The sequence below is a fragment of the Corvus moneduloides genome, chromosome Z (assembly GCF_009650955.1).
Source record: "Corvus moneduloides isolate bCorMon1 chromosome Z, bCorMon1.pri, whole genome shotgun sequence".
Taxonomy (NCBI): domain Eukaryota; kingdom Metazoa; phylum Chordata; class Aves; order Passeriformes; family Corvidae; genus Corvus; species Corvus moneduloides.
The window spans coordinates 26,130,421-26,151,744 of NC_045511.1; the positions used below are offsets into that span (position 1 = coordinate 26,130,421).

Consider the following 21,324-nt stretch of genomic DNA (forward strand, 5'->3'; position numbering starts at 1 on the left):
TAGCTGTGGATCCTTTCTGAGATACAACAGAAAACCCCAGAATATTATGACTGGCAGGGTCCTTGCAGATGCTATTTAGCATTTTCTTGACCAAAATAACTTGTCATGCTGCTGACTTGTGTGTACATAGTATGTGCTAATGCCAAAATGAACCCAGCCTTTACCTGAGCGTAGGTGCTTTTCTAGAAGCGAAATCTAATCAAGGAGCTAAATGTCTCATTATCATTCTTGCACTTTGAATTCTGCTTTTTCATCTGTCTTTGTGTTGGGGTTTCAGTTTAGTCTTAGTTTTTTTCCTGTTAAAGGAATTTTTTCCCATATGCATGTTGCTAGGGGACAAATAGCTGTACTTAAGAAAGACAAAAAGGGGGGTGGGGCGGGCCTGGCTACTCCTTTGTCTACACCTGGGTGTGGGGTCAGTTCTCTCTGAGCGTCCGGAGAGAGAAGCTGCAGAGAAAGGAGCTGCTGCTTCTTTCTTTTTGGCCGTTCTTTCTTCCTGCTGGAAACAACACCGGGACCCCAAAAGCCGCTTTCCCTGCCCTGCTGGAGGCCGAGCTGTGGCTGCCCTGCCCCGCTGCTGCTTCGAGCTTTTGCTACGCTGTAGCCCTGCTCGCCCTGCCTGCCTGGGCCTCCGTGGGGTTCTCCCATCTGGATACATCTCGCCTGCCACCTGGGGTTTGTGTTTGTCCCTGCCGCTCCAGCCTGCCGTTCCAGCCTGCCGTTCCAGCCTGCTGTTCCCGAGAGTCCGGGATCAGCTGCCCAGGGGTTTGTGAAGCCTTTGTTCCATCCCTCCCGGGATCCCAGGGCACCGGTGCCGCGTGCTCCCCGAGCTCGCTCCGGAGCGCCCCCTGCAGCCGCGGGGGAACCATCGCACCTGCCCTGCTCACCGGGAGCTGCCAGCGCCCCTGCCGGCTGCGAGCGGAACTGCACCCGAGGGGAAAGGGCCCGACAGCCGAGAAGGCTGGGACTGGGTTTGTGATTGCTGTTACTGCCATAGTTGTTGTTGTTTTGTTTGACTGGTTATATACATATATATATATATATATATATATATATATATATATAGTAAAGATCTGTTATTCCTATTTCCCACATCTTCGCCTAAAGGCCCTTGATTTCAAAATATAATAACTTGGAGGGAAAAGGGGTTATATCTGCCACTTCAAGGGGGGGCTTCTGCCTTCCTTAGCAGACACCTGTCTTTCAAAACCGAGACAGATCTTGGCGCCCAATGTGGGGCTCGAGGGCATTAAGAGATAGAGGTGAAAAAGGAATAACAGTTCCTGGATAACTTTATTTTGTGTGCTGGATATTGGAACCTTGTTAGGCAGCACTATGTGGTCTAGTTTACCCTGGTTCGGGTGGCATGTGGCTGTGGCTATATTCTTCCCCTTTGCAGCTCCTTACTTGAATATGGGTCCTCTGACTAAGGCTACCATTGCTGTTATCCAGCTTGCGTTATGGGTCGAGAAGGTGAGGAATTCATGGGTTTTTAACTTCCTCCGGAATGTGGGCACATGGATAAATGGCTATCACACACTGAGCACATGTTTTTGGGGTTATGTTAACAATGGTACCTTCTGTGAGGAAATGACACCAGGGGAAGTTTTCCCCCAACCCCTCAACCAGTTCTTTGGGCCCACCCCATCAATTTTCGAAGGGTTTAAATTCCCTCTGAATACTAACCATCTGCTGCTGATAGGCCTACTCTATTTAGTACTCAAGGATAAGTTGAGATTGGCTTGGATATCTACCCGGACACCAGCCCCAGAGACTAGAGATCCTGCCCCAGAACCTGATCCTGCCCCAGAGAGTAGAGTTCCTACCCCAGAGCCTGATCCTGCCCCAGAACCTGACACGGCCCCAGACACTAGAGATCCTACCCCAGAACCTGACACGGCCCCAGACACTAGAGATCCTACCCCAGAGCCCGATCCTGCCCCAGAGCCTGACACAGCCCCAGACACTAGAGACCCTGTCCCACAGACTGATACCGCCCAACAGCCCACCTCAGAAATGGACTACCCAAACTGGGTGGGAGTACTGGCAAAAGGGATGCAGGAGATATGCCAGGAGATGTGTCAGGAGATGGGCCAGGTGCGCAAGGAGATGTGCCAGGAGATGGACCAGGTGCGCAAGGAGATGTGCCAGGAGATGGGCCAGGTGCGCCAGGAGATATGCCAATTGCTACGGGAATACACCTCCTCAGCTAGTGAAAAACCCTCTCCCTGCCCCAAAGAGGGTGAGTCCGATGGTGCAGCAGTGGAACCCACGGATGTTACAACCGTCCAGGCTTCAGCTGAACCACAAGGACAACCACAGCCAGCAGCAGTCGCCCCTGTGCAAAGGAGGAAGTGTAAGACCAAATCAGTACGACCAGTTAATGATGATGGGCAACCAGGGCCCTCACAACCAGCAGGAGAGCCAGAGCCAGAAGTCATCACTGAGTCCCTGTCGCACGACAGTCTCCGTGCTATGCGAAACGACATTGTGCGAAGGGGGCGTGAGCCTTATACCACCTGGCTGCTTCGGGTTTGGGACCTTATGGGCACAAGTGTGCAACTGGATAGTGGTGAGGCAAGGTATCTGGGATCATTGACCCAGGACCCAGGTGTGGACCAGATATTTGTGAGGGAGCCAGGGCCTCTCTCTCTCTGGGAGCGGCTCTTAACGAGTGTGAGAGAAAGGTTCATTCACAAAGAAAGAATGCAGGAGTATCATCATAGAATGCAGTGGAAGACACTCGAGCAAGGGATCCAACAGCTAAGAGAGGTAGCAATACTAGAGGTACTCTTTGGGAAGGATGGACAGCATGATAATGACCCCGATAAGGTCAGGTGCACAGGACAGATGATGTGGAACCTGGCAAGGCTAGGGCCATCGCAATACACCACCTTCATTGCAACGATTGATGCCGACAATACCCGAGAAACAGTGGGCTCTGTTGCCAACAAGCTCAGGCATTATGACAGCATGATCAATGGCCCGCTGAAAGCTCATGTCTCTGCTGTGGTCCAGGACCTCAAAGAGGAGATGAAGGAGATGAGGAAGGAAATGAGGGAGGAGATGAGGGAGGAGATGAGGGAGGAGATGAGGAGGGTCAGTGTGGCACCAGTGCGAGTCACAGGCCCCCAAGTCAGAGCCCGCCGTCCCCCTGCTAGAGAGAGAGGGTACACCCCACGAGCTGAGCTGTGGTTTTTCCTGTGTGAGCATGGGGAAGACATGAGAAGGTGGGATGGGAAACCCACCTCTGCCCTGGCAGCGCGGGTGCGTGAACTCAAGGAGGGAGGCACTAACCGAGGGGGTTCCGCTAAGGTGAAGGTAGCCTCAGCCTCCCGTGACCGAGCTGCCAGGTATTACAGAAGGGAGGATGATATGTCGGATCCCCTTGAAGGTACCTCGAGCATGTACGCCCAGGGAAAGAATGATAACCAGGGCTAGAGGGGCCCTGCCTCTAGCCAGGAAGAGGTACGGGAGAACCGGGTTTTCTGGACGGTGTGGATCCGATGGCCTGGCACATCAGAGCCACAAAAATATGATGCATTGGTTGATACTGGGGCACAGTGTACTTTAATGCCATCGGGACATGTGGGGGCAGAACCTGTATCCATCGCTGGGGTGACCAGGGGATCACAGCAGTTGACCCTTTTGGAAGCTGAGGTGAGCCTGACTGGGAAGGAGTGGCAAAAGCATCCAATTGTGACTGGCCCAGAGGCCCCGTGTATTCTGGGCATAGACTTCCTCCGGAATGGCTATTACAAAGACCCAAAAGGACTCAGGTGGGCATTTGGGATTGCTGCTGTGGAGGCAGAGGGCATTAGGCAGTTGAACACCCTGCCTGGACTATCTGAGAATCCTTCTGCAGTTGGGCTCCTGAAAGTGGAAGAGCAACGAGTGCCAATTGCCACCTTGACAGTGCACCGCCGGCAGTATCGGACAAATCGAGATGCTGTGATCCCCATCCACAAGATGATCCGCGAGCTGGAGAGTCAAGGGGTGGTCAGCAAGACCCACTCACCCTTCAACAGCCCCATCTGGCCTGTGCGCAAGTCTGACGGGGAATGGAGATTGACTGTGGACTACCGCGCCCTGAATGAAGTGACTCCACCGTTGAGCGCTGCCGTGCCAGACATGTTGGAGCTCCAGTACGAGCTGGAGTCCAAAGCAGCGAAGTGGTACGCCACTATTGACATTGCCAATGCCTTCTTCTCCGTTCCTCTGGCAGCAGAGTGCAGGCCTCAGTTTGCCTTCACCTGGAGGGGCGTGCAGTACACCTGGAACCGACTGCCCCAGGGGTGGAAGCACAGTCCCACCATCTGTCATGGACTGATCCAGACTGCACTAGAAAAGGGTGAGGCTCCAGAACATCTGCAGTACATTGATGACATCATTGTGTGGGGGAACACCGCAACCGAAGTGTTTGAGAAAGGAGAGAGAATAATTCAAATTCTCCTGCAAGCTGGTTTTGCCATCAAGAAGAGCAAAGTCAAGGGACCTGCCCAAGAGATCCAGTTCCTGGGAGTAAAGTGGCAAGATGGACGACGTCAGATTCCCATTGAGGTCATCAATAAGATTACAGCAATGTCTCCGCCGACCAACAAGAAGGAAACACAAGCTTTCCTAGGTGCTATAGGTTTCTGGAGGATGCACATTCCCGAGTACAGCCAGATTGTGAGTCCTCTCTACCTGGTTACCCGCAAGAAGAATGATTTCCACTGGGGCCCCGAACAGCAGCAAGCCTTCGCCCAGATCAAACAGGAAATTGCTCACGCCGTAGCCCTTGGCCCAGTCAGGACAGGACCAGAGGTGAAGAACGTGCTCTACTCTGCAGCCGGGAACAAGGGTCTGTCCTGGAGCCTCTGGCAGAAGGTGCCTGGTGAGGCTCGTGGCCGACCACTGGGATTCTGGAGCCGAAGCTACAGAGGATCTGAAGCCAACTACACTCCCACAGAGAAGGAAATCCTGGCAGCTTATGAAGGAGTCCAGGCTGCCTCAGAAGTAATCAGCACAGAGGCACAACTCCTCCTGGCACCCCGACTACCGGTGCTGGGGTGGATGTTCAAAGGAAAGGTTCCCTCCACGCATCACGCCACCGACGCTACTTGGAGCAAATGGATTGCCCTCATCACGCAGCGTGCCCGAATTGGAAACCCAAGTCGCCCTGGGATCTTGGAAATAATTACGAACTGGCCGGAAGGTGAGACTTTTGGGTTATCTTCTGAAGAAGAAGAGGAGCAGGTGACACGTGCCGAAGAAGCCCCACCATATAACGAGCTACCAGAGAGTGAAAGACAATACGCCCTCTTCACTGATGGTTCCTGCCGAATTGTAGGCGCTAGCCGGAAATGGAAAGCCGCTGTATGAAGCCCCACACGACAAGTTGCACAGGCCACTGAAGGAGAAGGTGGATCGAGCCAATTTGCTGAGCTCAAAGCTGTCCAATTAGCTCTGGACATAGCCAAAAGAGAGAAGTGGCCAAAGCTCTACCTCTACACTGATTCATGGATGGTAGCCAATGCTCTGTGGGGTTGGCTGGAAAGGTGGAATAAGGCAAACTGGCAGCGCAGAGGAAAACCAATCTGGGCTGCTGAAGAGTGGAAAGACATTGCCACTCGGGTAGAGAAGCTATCCGTGAAGGTCCGTCATGTAGATGCTCACATCCCCAAGAGCCGGGCTAATGAAGAACATCGTAACAACAAACAGGTAGATCAGGCTGCGAAAATAGAGGTGTCCCAGATAGACTTGGATTGGCAACATAAAGGAGAACTGTTCCTAGCTCTATGGGCCCATGATGCCTCAGGCCATCAGGGCAGAGATGCCACCTATAAGTGGGCACGAGACCGAGGGGTGGATCTAACCATGGACAGTATCTCCCAGGTGATCCATGATTGTGAGACATGCGCTGCGATCAAGCAGGCCAAGCGGGTGAAGCCTCTGTGGTATGGTGGGCGATGGTCCAAATACAAGTATGGGGAGGCCTGGCAGATTGATTACATCACACTGCCTCAAACCCGCCAAGGCAAGCGCTATGTGCTCACAATGGTAGAAGCCACCACTGGATGTCTGGAGACCTATCCTGTGCCTCATGCTACTGCCCGGAACACCATCCTGGGCCTGGAAAAGCAAGTCCTTTGGAGGCATGGCACCCCTGAGAGAATCGAGTCTGACAATGGGACTCATTTCAAGAACAGCCTTATAAACACCTGGGCTAGAGAACATGGCATAGAGTGGGTGTACCACATCCCTTACTGTGCACCAGCAGCTGGGAAGGTTGAGCGGTGTAATGGACTGCTTAAAACCACCTTGAAGGCACTGGGTGGGGGGACTTTCAAAAACTGGGAGATGCATTTAGCAAGAGCCACCTGGTTAGTTAACACCCGAGGCTCCACCAGCCGAGCAGGCCCTGCCCAATCCGAACCCCTACAAACAACAGATGGAGATAAGGTTCCAGTGGTGCACATGAGAGGTATGTTTGGAAAAACTGTTTGGGTAAAGTCTGCCTTGAGCAAAGACAAACCCATCCGTGGGGTCGTTTTTGCTCAGGGACCAGGTTGCACCTGGTGGGCGATGCAAAAGGATGGAGAGACCCGATGCTTACCTCAAGGGGACCTTGTTTTAGGGTGAACTACCCATGGCTCTGTACTTGTATCAGTATCAGCATGTATATTTGTATATAATCTGGGTGATGCATAGATTTATATGGTTAAAAAAAGTTAAGTTTCATGTAACATGTTAGTATGGAAAAAAATTCGGGGTGGATAATGTTGGGGTTTCAGTTTAGTCTTAGTTTTTTTCCTGTTAAAGGAATTTTTTCCCATATGCATGTTGCTAGGGGACAAATAGCTGTACTTAAGAAAGACAAAAAGGGGGGTGGGGCGGGCCTGGCTACTCCTTTGTCTACACCTGGGTGTGGGGTCAGTTCTCTCTGAGCGTCCGGAGAGAGAAGCTGCAGAGAAAGGAGCTGCTGCTTCTTTCTTTTTGGCCGTTCTTTCTTCCTGCTGGAAACAACGCCGGGACCCCAAAAGCCGCTTTCCCTGCCCTGCTGGAGGCCGAGCTGTGGCTGCCCTGCCCCGCTGCTGCTTCGAGCTTTTGCTACGCTGTAGCCCTTCTCGCCCTGCCTGCCTGGGCCTCCGTGGGGTTCTCCCATCTGGATACATCTCGCCTGCCACCCGGGATTTGCGTTCGTCCCTGCCGCTCTAGCCTGCCGTTCCAGCCTGCCGTTCCAGCCTGCTGTTCCTGAGAGTCCGGGATCGGCTGCCCAGGGGTTTGTGAAGCCTTTGTTCCATCCCTCCCGGGACCCCAGGGCGCCATTGCCGCGTGCTCCCTGAGCTCACTCCGGAGCGCCCCCTGCAGCCGCAGGGGAACCATCGCACCTGCCCTGCTCACCGGGAGCCGCCAGCGCCCCTGCACATGTATAGTAAAGAACTGTTATTCCTATTTCCCACATCTTCGCCTAAAGGCCCTTGATTTCAAAATATAATAACTTAGAGGGAAAAGGGGTTATATCTGCCACTTCAAGGGGGGGCTTCTGCCTTCCTTAGCAGACATCTGTCTTTCAAAACCGAGACACTTTGTAATTTGGTATGTAGCTTGAGACTTTACCATTTTCTCAATGTCCACCACACCAAATGCACCTGGAAACTACACTTGTGAGAAGAAGGTGGGAAAGCAAATTGCTGGAGCTGCAGCTTTTTTTTTTTTTTTTTTTAAGCTATAAGAATAGTTTTATTTTTCAATAAAGTTTTATAAGTAAATTGTTCTTTTCAAGTTTCATTCTAGAGTCATAGGGATTTTTTTTTCCTTGGTGATAATTTGCAGAACTTGAGAGTGTGTTTCCTTCCCTATTTTTGTATATACACAAAATAAAAAGGAGTTTATGATTCAGCTGGCTGCTTCAGACTCAAAATTCCGAGGTTAGTTTTATGCAAGAATGATTTAATTTTTTTGAAAACTTTGCATCTGCTGATCTTAAAGTCCTTTAAAAGACAAATACACTATCTACATCTCACATACAAGAAGTCTAAAATACAGAGCATTATATTGCTTTTTCAAGATCATTAAGGAAAAAAAATAGTAGGAAAGTAATACATATGGAACTAAAACATGAAAAAAAATTTTATCATTATACAGTTATGAAAAAAGTTAAGCAAAAATTAACTGGATAGATAGGAAAAAACTGTAAGTTTTTTGAAGCTTAAAGTCCTGGAAAAATTTGTGCATACAGCTGAAGTACAGCTTGTCTAAACATCTGATAGTATCCTTGGTTGCTTCTACCAGAAGCCAGCTCAATTATCAAAAGTGGGGATTAAATGCTTCATACTGACATCGTGCAAAAGTGACACAAAAGCCCTGTGAATGTTTGTCTGAGTTTTATGTAGTCCTGCATTTTTAATACTTTGAAAGCTTTTCCAGGTTTTTTGCTAGGAGTTAGTCTGTTGCCAATGATGTGTGGTTTACACTAAGCGAACTATTAGCTTAGTGGTTTTAATTATCGGTAAATGTTTTATAGGTATTTAAAAATAAGCTTAATGGAAATACAAACACTTTATATCCAACCCAGAGAAATATTTTGCTATTATGCATTTTAGTCAGTGGTAGCCACAGGTTTTATACAGGTAAGTCAGGCAGTATAAAAATATTTATTATTTATTCAGAGGTTCGGAGATTAATGCTTACTACTATTCAGACAATAAACCATGTTTCCATTTTACTGAGTATCCCCATAATGCTGTCTGTATCAGGTGCAGATGTGCTGTACTTGCAGACAGACCATCTGGTAAACTTTAATTCTTAGAAGAATTCTTACTATAAATTATTATTTTCATTCTCTAAGATGATTTTCTGTAGAAATGTATATATCTTAAAGCTGTTTTTAAACCTGATACTTTTAGCATTTAGAAACATGACTGAAAGTAGATAGTGATGCTTTGTGAGTTATTATTCATAGCTGGTTTTAGTGGAGGTTTTAGGACTGTATCCATCACAGATAGTCAGGAATTAGGGCAGTACTGAATTTGGTATTTATCTATAACTGTGTATGGCATAAAATAAAAACTGCTATGATACAAACTCCCCCCACCTTATGCTATGGTATTAAGTAAAAATCAGGAACCAACTGAAAAAAAGAAAAACCAAAATATTTCTGGAATTCTTCCACTGGTTTCAACACCTTCCAAACTCCCCTAACACTGGCAGCATTGGGATGCAAGAAAGAGGTCAGTGGTTGTAGCGGGTTGAGTTCGAAACCAGGCAGAAACACCAATTAAATGTAGTGCGTTTGGTTCAAGATATTCATTACTTACTTATTTTCCTTCTGAGAGATAAGAATTAGGAGAAAGCAAAGCAGGCACAAACCTTAAACAGTTGCAGTACAATGAAAGAGCTTTATTACTAATAGAATTAAAAGTAAAGAGAAAAGAACAAAAAAAAATTAAAGCAAATCCCCCTCCCTCCCCCCTTTCCAGTACTTCTCTCCTTTTACCCAACTCGCACAAAGGATAACAGAACATGGGATGTTAGTCAGTGTTCCAGTTCTTGAAAAGTCTCTCTCTTATGCTTAAGGAAAAAAGGGTTTTCCTTCAGTTGCACGTGGTTCCCAAACTGCCACCAACAGCAGACCTGCCCGGAAACAATCAATCTGCTGTGGTGTAAAACATCTCTCCCATGAAAAATCTCACAGTTCCTTCACACTGCAAAACATGGGCCATCACATGGGGTTATTAATCTTTTTAAGGATAAGTTATTTTGGCCTGCACACAAAGGCTTTTCTTCGCCACAAGTCTCTAAAAGCCTCTCACTGCTTCTATATAGCCTGGCATAGGCACTCTTCACAATCTTCACAGGCACACGAGGATCCTCCATCCCCCCATGTTCTTCAAATGGATTAAAGAGACAAACAGTTTGTGGTATTACAGTTTCTTACCATGGCAGGCAAGAAGGTTTTTTAAGCTACGCGCGAGAATCGCGGCACCGCCCTCTTTTCTCCCATTGCCATGCTCAGCTCCGTCCCACGGGACTCACTTCTCTTTCTCTCTGACTCTGAAGCTGCCATGTTGAAGGGTGTTCTTGTTCGGGCTTTACGGTGGGGAAAGCCTCGCTCCCTCTGTGCTGCTGGCTGTGTGGTGTCTTCTTCAGTTCAGCGCGAAGTGTGCTGGTTGTAGACAGGAGGCTCTGCCGGCTCCCGTTGACTCCGCCGGCTCCGCATGGAGAGGAGAGACACCTGCCTGTCCCCAGAAGCCGCGCTGGATGGGTCCAGCTGTGAGCAGTCCATGGCTGGTTTTAGCTGTGAGCAGTCCATGGCTGGTTTTAGCTGCCTGTGGCTCTGGGACAGTCCCCCCGCAGTGATCCAGGGTCCGTGCCGCAGCGTTGGGAAAAGGGGGAAAAGGGCAGTGGCCCCGGCCCGGCCCGGCAGGGCCTGGAGGCTCGGAGCCCCCCCACCTTCCAGCAGGCGAGCTCGGACAACAGGGAAATCCCGGCTTTCCGTGCGGTTTAAATATGTAAATTGTGAGAAGAGTCATTGGTCTCAAAGACTGTCCATCAACTCAAGGTCAACCCAATACAGTGGTGAACTTGGATGCCCTTCAGCAGTACTTAAAGCACTTGAGATTATATATTTAGGCTTAAGTTTAAGTAGAGATGCAACTCCTGAGTCCTTCATTATAGACCTAACTCTTTTAAAATTATTTAGAAAATAATTTTTTTGAATAGTAGATTACACCCTTAATTCTTGCTCTCCTACATATGTGTTCTTGTCCCAAACTAGATCTAAGCTTTATAGAGACTAACAAAGAAAGCTTTCTGCACTAATAAGGTTTTCCACATGATACTCAGAAAACCTCTGCTATTGTCCTTAGGTCATGGTGTGTTTGATTTGAAAAAAAAAAAAGCTGTTAGAAAAAAGAATAACTATTTTATTGGGCATGTCCTGAAACTCTTGTATGTTTTTCTTTTAATGTACCCTGACTAAATTACACATTTCTAGATTGAATATGTAAAATTTTGATACAAAATTTAAAACCATTTCTCTAATCAATCTCATGACTACTTATAGATGTGTATTAGCATGCTTGAGTGTTACACTGGAGATATTTGTTGTAGCTTACTGCAACCATAGAACCATACTGGCTTGGGTAGAGCCATTGGCTTGGGTTGCAAAGGACTTAAACATCATCTTGTCCCAACACCTGGGACAAGATGCCTTGGGCAGGGACACTTCCACTAAACCAGGTTGGTCAGAGCCCAGCCTCACCTTGGACACTCAGCTCCTCAGCTGAGTACCCACTGAGCCACAGCAGCAGCATTGAGCAGTGCTGGGAGCTGCAAGCAGTGTCCCAAAAGCCAGAGTGCATTCAGGCAGCAGTGGGAGAATTTGGGAGGAAGGGAGGAAGGACCTGGTTAATGAAGCACTGAAGAAAGAAAAAAAGGAAAGAGAGATCTGATAGGAGAGGATCACCAGTCCTGGGTCTAGCATTGATCCAGCCAAGGGTGTCCAGGGTATTGTGAGTTCCCCACCTGCGTTCTGTGAGGGTACCTTTTTATAGGTAAGCATATGTAGCCTCCCTGCATTTTTTTCTTACCTGTCAGACTTTTCCAGTGGTTCTGAAAACAAGAGGCATTTCAGCCGAGGACAGCATTAATACTCTTTTATCCCATCTTCACTGTCACTACTGTAAATCTGTGGGAACCTGCTCATCTTTTTCCTAAAACCTTCTCTGGTGAAATTTTTGCCATCTTGTGGCAAGTGCAAAACTGCAAGAAACTTACTGTGGGAAGGGATGGATGGGTGAAAAATCAGAAATCATACAAACGATTGGCACTAAGTTTGCTGCAGATGGCACCTGATTTCCAGGGCTGTGACATGGTATTCAGCCTTCAAGGGTTACCAGGGATAGTTTGTGCCCACTTCCCTGCAGTGGTATCAGGGGAAGCTCTGCTGGTGGACAGAAAGTAATACAGTATTTGCTGTCCTTGTAAGTCCACAGTGCCTCTTAGAAAACACTGCAAAAAGTGATGTCAGCATGAAGACAGACATATCAGCCAGCCCGGGTCTGCTCCAGAAGCCTCAGGCTGCAAGACAGAGAAGGCAAACACCTAAGGCAGAGACATTTCACACAAGTACAGATGGTGGTTTGGGGTAGAAGACTGAATTCTGGTCAAAACTTTAATTTTAAAAGGTTTGCAGTTATTCTTCCTCTCCAGGTCAATATTTCTGACTTTGCAGTACAGTGATGTCTCACAGAGTGTTTTTTACTGCAAATGTTTCAAATTCAAGGCTATTATGATGAAAATGGCTATTTTGAAAGCATGTATCTCATTAAGTCTTGAAGCCATTCTTAGCCTGTCATATTTGGAAAGGAGGAGGAGGTTCAGGCCAAGAGATGGGGGAAAAAGCCCAACCCTTCAGTACTGAGATCCTTCCCTTTTCTCAGTTCTGCTCTGCTCCCGGCCGCTCATTCAAGGACAGCTGGAAACAATGGCTGAGCCCAACAAGAACATCACTCTATCCATCTTCATCTTGTGGAGGCTGCTGGCCAAGTCCTTTGTGTGTCAAAGAGGCAGACTTAGTCAGAGGAAAGTCAGCCCTGATCCTGACTTTTGTGGCTGTCAGGGTGAAATCTGTGTTTTAGGGTTTTTAACCTGAAAGATTTTCCACGTGACCTGGAGCTTCACGTGGGAGCTCCAAGCTGAAGACATAAAGTCCTCACTACTCTTTGCTCAAAAAGATAAAGACTCAGGGGCTGGCTCTAGGCTGTAAATGCACAATCAACAACTACCTACATTCTTCTATACGTCCAGTCATGCTCAGTTAACAAGAGAAATCATCTGGACAAGCCTGGACCATTACAGGCCCATCCTTTTGAAGGCCAGGGATACTCCAGTTCATATACAAAGACTTTCTAAAGACTGGGATGATTTTTCATTCATGAACCTGATGAGTTCTGCTTTTTCCTACACCAAAATCTTAACACCTGCAGCAGCAGGTGGGGACCATCCTGTGCACAGGTGCAACCTCACCAGCAGCACTGCAAGATGGGATGCTTAGCTGTGTTTTGCACCGTGGGTTATCCCAACTGTGAGCTGGCATGGGACAGAGGAGTGGTGACAGGCTCCTGGTGAAACCAACAGGGTGCCAACCCCCCATCACCTTCCTATGCCAAGGACACCGTGCCCTGCCCCACTCCCAAGGGTCTCAAGCAGCCTTCTGGTTTTCAGGGATGCTCCTGCTTTATTCCCTGGTGATGACCTTGTAGAGTTAGATGCAAGCTATGCAGAGCCTCCTGAGCCCATAGAATAATTTTTAACAGGCATATAAATCAGCTTTCCAGCAACTATAATTTACTGGATTTGTGGATTTTTCATTGTAAATTTAGAATGTCTTTTTCCATTTTAGGGTGTTGCATTTTCTGGTTTTTTTCCTCTTTGGAGCAGAGTGGTTTTTTTGTTTGTTTGTTTGGGGTTTTTTTTGTTTGTTTGTTTGTTTGGGGGGTTTTTTTGTTTGTTTTTTAGGGATCTGGACCAAAATAACAACCAGAAATATGCAGGCCTAATAAGTAACTAGACATTACACATCCTAAAGGAAGTTTACAGGCACAATGAAATGTGACCCAGAATAAGGAGCTCTGCTTGTAAACCCTCTGTCTCGGCCAACTCTCGACAGTAGCACTCTTGCACGCTCTGTCAACCAGCAGCCGTCACCAGGCCAAGGGGAGGCACCGAGGACAATTCACCCCGTGCTCCCCAGCATTCCTTGTGCTGCTGCACTGCACAGATGTAGGAGCACCCCGCCCAAGGCAAAGAAAGGACCCAAGTGTCAGGGTTTAAGAGGTGACATTTTATTGAACTTCAGCTGAAGGAGAACAGAAGGGCAACAACGGCTTACGTGTTCAATCACAAAACGCCCCAAGAGGCCTCAGGTACTGGGGCTTAACATCGTTGGCATGAAGACAATTGAGGAAGCTGTAAAATACTCTCCTAGGAAGAAAGGGGCATTCACAGCCCTGTTTGAAGGCTCCCTAATGTTGTCCTCCCTCAGTCAATTTACCCCAAAAGAGTAAGGTTATGGCATTGCTGGCCACACCTCTACCCTGTCAGCTGAATAAATAAATGACAGGAAACTTAGGAAAAGAACCAGACTCCAACGTCCCCATAGGCCTGTGCAGGAATCAACAGCTGTGTCTCTCTGGAAAGACTGGTTGTGACAGACTATGTTGAAAAAAGCTACAAAAGGGACAGAGTTTCCATAGGGACACTTTAACCCAATTTCTCTTGAAAACCCATTGAAGTACCTTGCCTCCAACACATCTCCATGTGTTTTTAAAACACTTGCAGAAGACCTGGATATTCCCTGGCTCACTGACAAGGTGAAGCCAAGATTAACAATCAGTCCTGGGAGCTGCTTCAGCTGACAGCTTAGAGCAGCCCATCCGCGTTCCTCTGTACCCCTCCAAAACAAGGTGATTTGGGGTTGTCCAAATTCCTACGCCTTCGACCACTTAAGGCAAAGAGCTTGAATTTACAAGAAAGGTTGGAAAACACCCCTATACTTAACATAAAGAATTTCCATTTGCTGCAATATTTTCTTAAAACGTGTGCATATTCTTAGTAGAGGTACTGGGTTCCCACCATCTACTGATAAAATTATTTCAGTGGACAAACCTAAGTGTTGAAGAAAAGAATTGACCAGAAGAAAGCCACTCCAAATATGACATAAGTGACAATAAAAGAAGGAGTTAACAATAATGCAACTTCTTTATTCTTACAGTTGAATATTAAATTCTGTAAGCTTTGACCAACTAATCCTTTTAATGTTTTAAACAAATAATCTTCTACTCAATGCTAACGTAACCTACTGTTCAATACTAACTTGAATAATCCTAAAAAACCTAATCCTCTATTTGAAATAAAAAAGCCGGAGTTCATTGATGTTCTCTTGCTGAAACAGACGACTGGTGCCAGGACTCCACTTGCCCCCTGTCAAATTCAGATACTCACTGCCGAATATGTGACAGCTTTTTGTGGAGATACTGCTCCTGCTGTTCATCTCAGAGTAGCTGGGGCTACCCTGTGAAGGAGAATGAAACAAAAATTAGGACATACACACATTTCTGCTGAGTTTAGAATTTGATGTCCTTTGCTTTAAAATACCCTTGACCCAGACTCAGCAGTTACCAAGCCCTGCAGGTCTGGTTTTACTTATGTAAAACACAAAAAATACACATAGTTTGACTCTAGAGATTTTTTCCCTCTGTGAGCTACCACCCTCCTGAGAACATTGCAAACTGAGACACTTGCAATAGAGACCTAAAAACACATTCCAGACAACAGAGAAACTTAACAAGGAGCATTCCCTAAGTTGTTTGTTAGTTTCTAATGTAAACAGTGGTGGAACAAGTAAAAATTAGGAACAAATGAATAGCATGGTGGAAAAACTGCTGGCACAAACTGCACAATCTCACCTGCTGAAGGATCTTTCCAAGGGAACCCTTGTAATTTTGCTTGAGCCCATCTCTCTACAAGCGAGCAAGTAACTCTGGGTTCTCGTAAGTTCTCAGAGCCAGTAAGTGAATCACCCTGTCCCTGTAGGGTCACTGATACACAGCGTTGCACAGAGTCCAGTCAGTGCAAGCTTCACAATTTTCAATTCTGTTTTGCCCCCATCGGACTTGGGAGTCTTCCCCTGCACCCTGGCAGGCATCGCAATTCCTGAAATTTATCTTCTTCTTGCACCTCATGAGTGCAGGCAGAAATGGAGCCCATTCTTGGAGACAGGTAAAGAGGAGAACAGGATGTCAAAGCAGGACTAAGGCAGAAGGAGAGTGGCCACCAGCTGCTGGCTGGACATCACTGGGCTTCTGCTCAATCCTCTGCTTTTTCCTCACCACAGGACTCGTAAAGATGGATGCCAGAGGCCATTTCTGCAACAAAAACCAAATAATAACAAAATCTATCATCAGACTTAGGTTTTGCTGCCATTCTGAAAAAGCAGGCAGTTGTTGAAAACACATCTTTCTTACCTAAAAAGACCTGTCAAACAAGGAAGTACTGCAGCTAAATATGTGCTCTATTTCATTCCTAATTTCTCACCCTCATATTTAGCAAGTCCTTCTCCAAATCTGCAGCTAAAAGGCTTTGGGAGAAAGACACACCCTTCAGCAGCTCTATCAAAGGCTTCCCCAAAATGAGGAGCTCAGGCTAGTTTTCTCTAGGTCCCTGCTTCTGCTTGGACACACCAGGAAAAGACTCAGGTCTTGCTGTCACACACCCACACGATTTACTAAAGCAGACACAAGAAGCCCCTGGTGGGGTGCTGAACAGAGAGCATGGATGATAACAACAGAGAGTAGCCCCAGGGTGGCTGCAGGTGTCATGCCTGATCTTCTCCAGAGGAAACCCTGGATCACAGCCTCTTCCCTACCAAGCACACACTGCTCCCATCCAGGCACATCAGCAGCTCAGAGCACGAGTGCCAGACAAGGCTCTGTGCCAGCCTGCTGACAGAAATCCTGTGGGCACGGAGGCAGGTTGGAAGAGGGTGCTGAGGCCTGCACCGTTTCCTGCTCTGGCTGGAACAGAGCTGGGGAAAAACAGAGCTGTGTCCTCCCTCCTCTATTTAAAGAGACTTCTCTCAGTGGTGGAAGGCTTTCTGTACTTCCCAGTTTGTTGCTCGACATAAAGCACGCATTTCATGTCAGAATGTCTCCAACATTTCACACATGGGATCCCCTGAATCAAAGCGCTGCCTTCAAAGTTGCCTAGAGGGAAGAAACAATATTCCTACAAGTGCATCACCACAGTAATTTGTCCATATTCTAGACTTCCCTAAGATTTCTATTGAAACAGTACCACCGAGATGTGTGTGCATGTTTTAGGTAGTAGATCTGTCTGTCCCCAGATTAAAAGAAGTAAAAGTAACAAAGATGCCCAGAATCAGGAATTCATCTCTTAGAAGCCGAACTAAATCCCACCTTGGGATAAATTTTGATGAGCAGTAAATCTTTAATCAGTTGAAATTCAGTACCAAGACAGACAACAACTTGTGCCAGGGATGCATCCCAGGCCAGATGCACCTGACTGCTGTGCTGGACAGTTCTGAAAAGAAAACTGTTGCAGTGGGGATCCTGCAACACGCATATATCAAACCAGGAGTCCCGTGGAAAGGAAATATATATGGACAGACAGACTCTTGATAGCTGTTTCAGAGAGATGTTTATTTCTCCAGCCGCATGGCCGGGGCTCTGCCGAGCAACTGTTCCAGTCACGGGACCAAGGGTCCTTCTGCCCGCGCAGGGAACACAAACCAACCAATGGGAACGAGGCTGAGCAGGGGCAGGGAAGCCCCGTGTCTGTGCCCTCAGGGCCCCTCTCCCAGGGCTACACGGCAGGGGAGGGACCCCAACACCTCACCCATTTTATTTTAATAAAAGGAGAATGAAAACAACTGGATAAACATAACAAGAACAGTTTCAAAACAAAACAAGCCACCCTCCTGAGTCTTTAAATGTCCAAACAGATTCTCTGGAACATCTTAGGGCTGACAGAAGGGAGACAGAATTCTCTGAGCATGCTTTGTGGGGAAACTGAGGCAGGAGAGGGTTTAACTTCTTCCCTCCCCCTTTTCATCCCCCACTCGGCATTGGAAAGGGATTTCTGGGGAAACAATTGGCAAAAGCATGGTTTTGTGAGGGAAACCATGGATGAAAAAACGGATTGGGAATACACTGGGGGTAATAGGACATAGGGTAAAAGGGATAGGTGGGATTAGGAAAGGGAGACTGTAGGGGGGACTTACAATGGAGATACTGTCTAACATGACTACGATTTTTTGCATATATACTGCCTTTTACAGGAACACCATCAGGCCCAGTGACCTGCGATGCTTGTAACCCTTTTCTCCCTAGTACAATATTAAATTCCACCACCTCTCCATCTCCCAAGCTTGGGATGCATTTTTCAGGGTTATTCTTTTTAATAGCAGTTCTATGCACGAATATGTCTTGCTGGTTGTCACACCTTGTTATAAAACCATAATTTTGCTTAACATTATACCATTTTACTATCCCTAAGATCTTAGTTTCTATGATCTTTTCTTTTTTCCGAGTGGCTGCTGTTTTCTGTCTCGCTGCGTCTTTGCTCTCTCCTTCGGTCGCTCCCGTGTTGGAATTGTCGGGGCTGCTGGTGCCTGCGCGCTCTTCCCGGGGTCGCGTTCGGGGCTGCGCGGGCCGGGCCGGGCCGCGCAGCTCAGTTCTCCGTGCGTCGCCTCCTCTGGTCGCAGCTTCGCTGCCGATGCCGGGCGCTGCATCCACGTCTCGGCCGGGCCCCCGAGCGATGACGCCCCCCGCGCTCTGCTCCAGCGCGCGTCTCGGCTGGGCGCGGCTCCGTTCCACCGCCGCTGCCGCCGCCCGCGCGCCGCCCCTCTCAGTCGGGCGTTCCCGGGGCTCGCTCCACCACGCGCTGCACAGGGCCGGGCAGACACTGCCGGGTCCCGCCGCTCCTCGCTCCGCCACCGACACTGCGGCTCGCGTGGCTCCGCCCGCGCGCGGGAACTGCCTCGCTGCTGCTCGCAGAGCGCTCGGTGCACGTGGCCTGGGCCGCATGGTCCCTGCGCCAGGCTTCCCTTCGCCAGGACACAGCTGACATTGCTCAGCAGTCTCGGTAACTAAATAATATTCACGAAAATATTCTTCCATCGGCATATATTTTGACTCAAATATTAACTGTGTCCAAACGGTTTTCCAAAAGCCCTTGGTAAGAATTAAATCCCAAGAAACATAGAAAAAGTTCTTAAACAACCATGCCAGGAAGTGTTTCAGTTCTTTCTGAGCTTGAATCAAGCTAAAATTTACAAATCGTTGTTCAAGAATCGTTTTAAGTTTAAGATAAATGTCCATATGCGGCTCTGAGAGCCAAGAGTCTTCCCACGGTTCCTCCATAGTTTAGATATGGAATAGCAAAGCAAAACCAAGAAGAGGAATCCAAAGTTTCCAGGGTTTACTCACACAAATCAGTCGCTTAGGGATCGGGGATCGTTCTGCCCGCATTCTCCACCATTTGTTGCAGTGGGGATCCTGCAACACGCATATATCAAACCAGGAGTCCCGTGGAAAGGAAATATATATGGACAGACAGATTCTTGATAGCTGTTTCAGAGAGATGTTTATTTCTCCAGCCGCATGGCCGGGGCTCTGCCGAGCAACTGTTCCAGTCACGGGACCAAGGGTCCTTCTGCCCGCGCAGGGAACACAAACCAACCAATGGGAACGAGGCTGAGCAGGGGCAGGGAAGCCCCGTGTCTGTGCCCTCAGGGCCCCTCTCCCAGGGCTACACGGCAGGGGAGGGACCCCAACACCAAACTACAGATGCCTTTTACATTTAGGGAGGTACTGGCAAGCACTAGCCTGGACTGCTGCCTTCTGCCCAGTGACATGCCCCAGCAAGAGCCCTAGCACAGGCCTGACTCAACTGCTTCCCTGCAGGGCCAGACTCGCCCTCAGCCTTCCCACGCAGCACCACTGGCTCTATCCAACATGGCCCAGGGCCCTGCCGGGCCTGCTCAAAAGGCCACAGGTGCCCCAGAGACCAAGAGCTGCAGGAGGCCTGACTGCCCTTGCCAACATCACTGCTCTGACAGACGCTGCCAGCAATTGCCAGTGTTTTATACCACACACACACACACACACCTCTCCCTCCCCTCCTGCACTGCAAATACAAAGAGGGGATGCAACACCACAGCTGCAGCTGACCCTGTGCAACTGCACTGCAGGAAGTAAGGGCCCATTCAGGCCTGACCCACCTCGGTGTTCATCTCTTCAGCTCTTCCCCACACCCTGCCCATCTCCTCCTTTTTCTTTCCATCTCCCTAGTTCACATTCACTGTTAAATAACACCTGTACTATTGACTTTGGAATAATGATCTTGCTTGCGTCTTAATTCAGGGAAAGGCTTCTTTTATTAACAAAATCTTTACACCATGGCTATCCACACAGGAGTTAGGAAAAGCAGCACATTAATACCTTCATCAAAATCCAAGGGACACGAGTACTTCAGCTTCCCCAAGTCTTGTCACTTCTTGTTGGACTGCTGAGTCTCCTGCTGCATCCTGGCAGCAACTGGGATTCTAGAACTCCAGAATTTGTCTTTTTGTGGCACCTCATGGATGCAGGGGGAAATGGAGCCAACACTCAGAGACAGGTATGAAGTGGAACGGGATGTGGAAGGCAGCACCAAGGTAGAAGCTGCTGGCTGGACATGCCTGGGCTGCTGGTCAATCCTCTGCTTCTTGCTCATCACAGGGCTCGTAAAGTTGGAATTTAGAGGCCCAGAGTTTGGATGAGGTTCTGTACTCTTGCCAGGAGCAGCAAAGTCAATTCCATGGTATAGGGGCTCCTGGCACTAAGGCGCCAATAACCTGCAGACAAAACTTGAGTGTTCCTCCTTAATGTGGCAAGACTGGGTTGGAAAGAGCTCGGCACTTGTAAATTGCTCTTTGGCTCTTTTCAAAGCCACTAGGGAAGCACTGCACACACAACCTCCAAGCCAACCTTTTTAAAGAAATGCTTAAGAATTAAGATAATAAAAAGAGCTGCCATGAGGAAAAGTCAGCTGAAACAGGAAGGAACAATCAGGATCTTGGTTATGTCTTATTACCACAGGCCTGGGCCTTAGGGTATATCACTGTGTCCCACAGCCATAGGGAGGAGGAGGAGAGAAGATCCAGCAGGCAGGAATTGTGCAGCAAGATTGATCTATTTAATTATTTTACAAACTCTTTTATAGACTTTTTTCTTCATCGTCTAATTGGACAAAGGATCAGCCACCCCTTGGGGTGATTGGCTAAAATCCTAAAACATCCATTGTCAAAATATTTTTCTACTATACCATAAACAAGACTTTTCAAGGTTGCAGGTGGCTTGGTTGTTTACATACCCTGCTACCTCTTCTGTGAAAGAGAAAAGTCTCTCACAGACTTAGAAAATAGCAAGAAAATCCTTGCTAGCAGCATTTTTGTATCTACAATGTCTCTCTGCTTTTCATTGGGGTTTTCTGACAAGCTTAAAAACACCATGATTCTTTATATTCTTTATTAGCTTACACTGCCACTGTGTACACACACTAGTCCTGTTAAAGCTCAGACCTTCTTGCCAATCTGGACTTCCACCATCTACTGATAAAATTATTTCAGTGGACAAACCTAAGCCTTGAAGAAAAGCGTTGACCAGAAGAAAGCCACTCCAAATATGATATAAACAACAAAGAGAGAAAGACTTAACAATAGTGAAATTTGTTTATTCTTAAAGTTCAACACTAACTTCTTTAAACTCAGATGAA

The 21,324-nt window shown here is 47.8% G+C and overlaps 1 long non-coding RNA gene across 1 annotated transcript; it reads right to left on the reverse strand.

Moving 5' to 3' along the window:
- Positions 1-13,816: 13,816 nt before the first annotated feature.
- LOC116438133 lies at positions 13,817-16,056 on the reverse strand. The gene is made up of 2 exons (XR_004237603.1): positions 15,456-16,056; positions 13,817-15,061 (listed from the first exon to the last, which is right to left on the reverse strand). It is a non-coding gene; the product is annotated as an uncharacterized LOC116438133 (long non-coding RNA).
- Between the last annotated feature and the right edge of the window lie 5,268 nt (positions 16,057-21,324).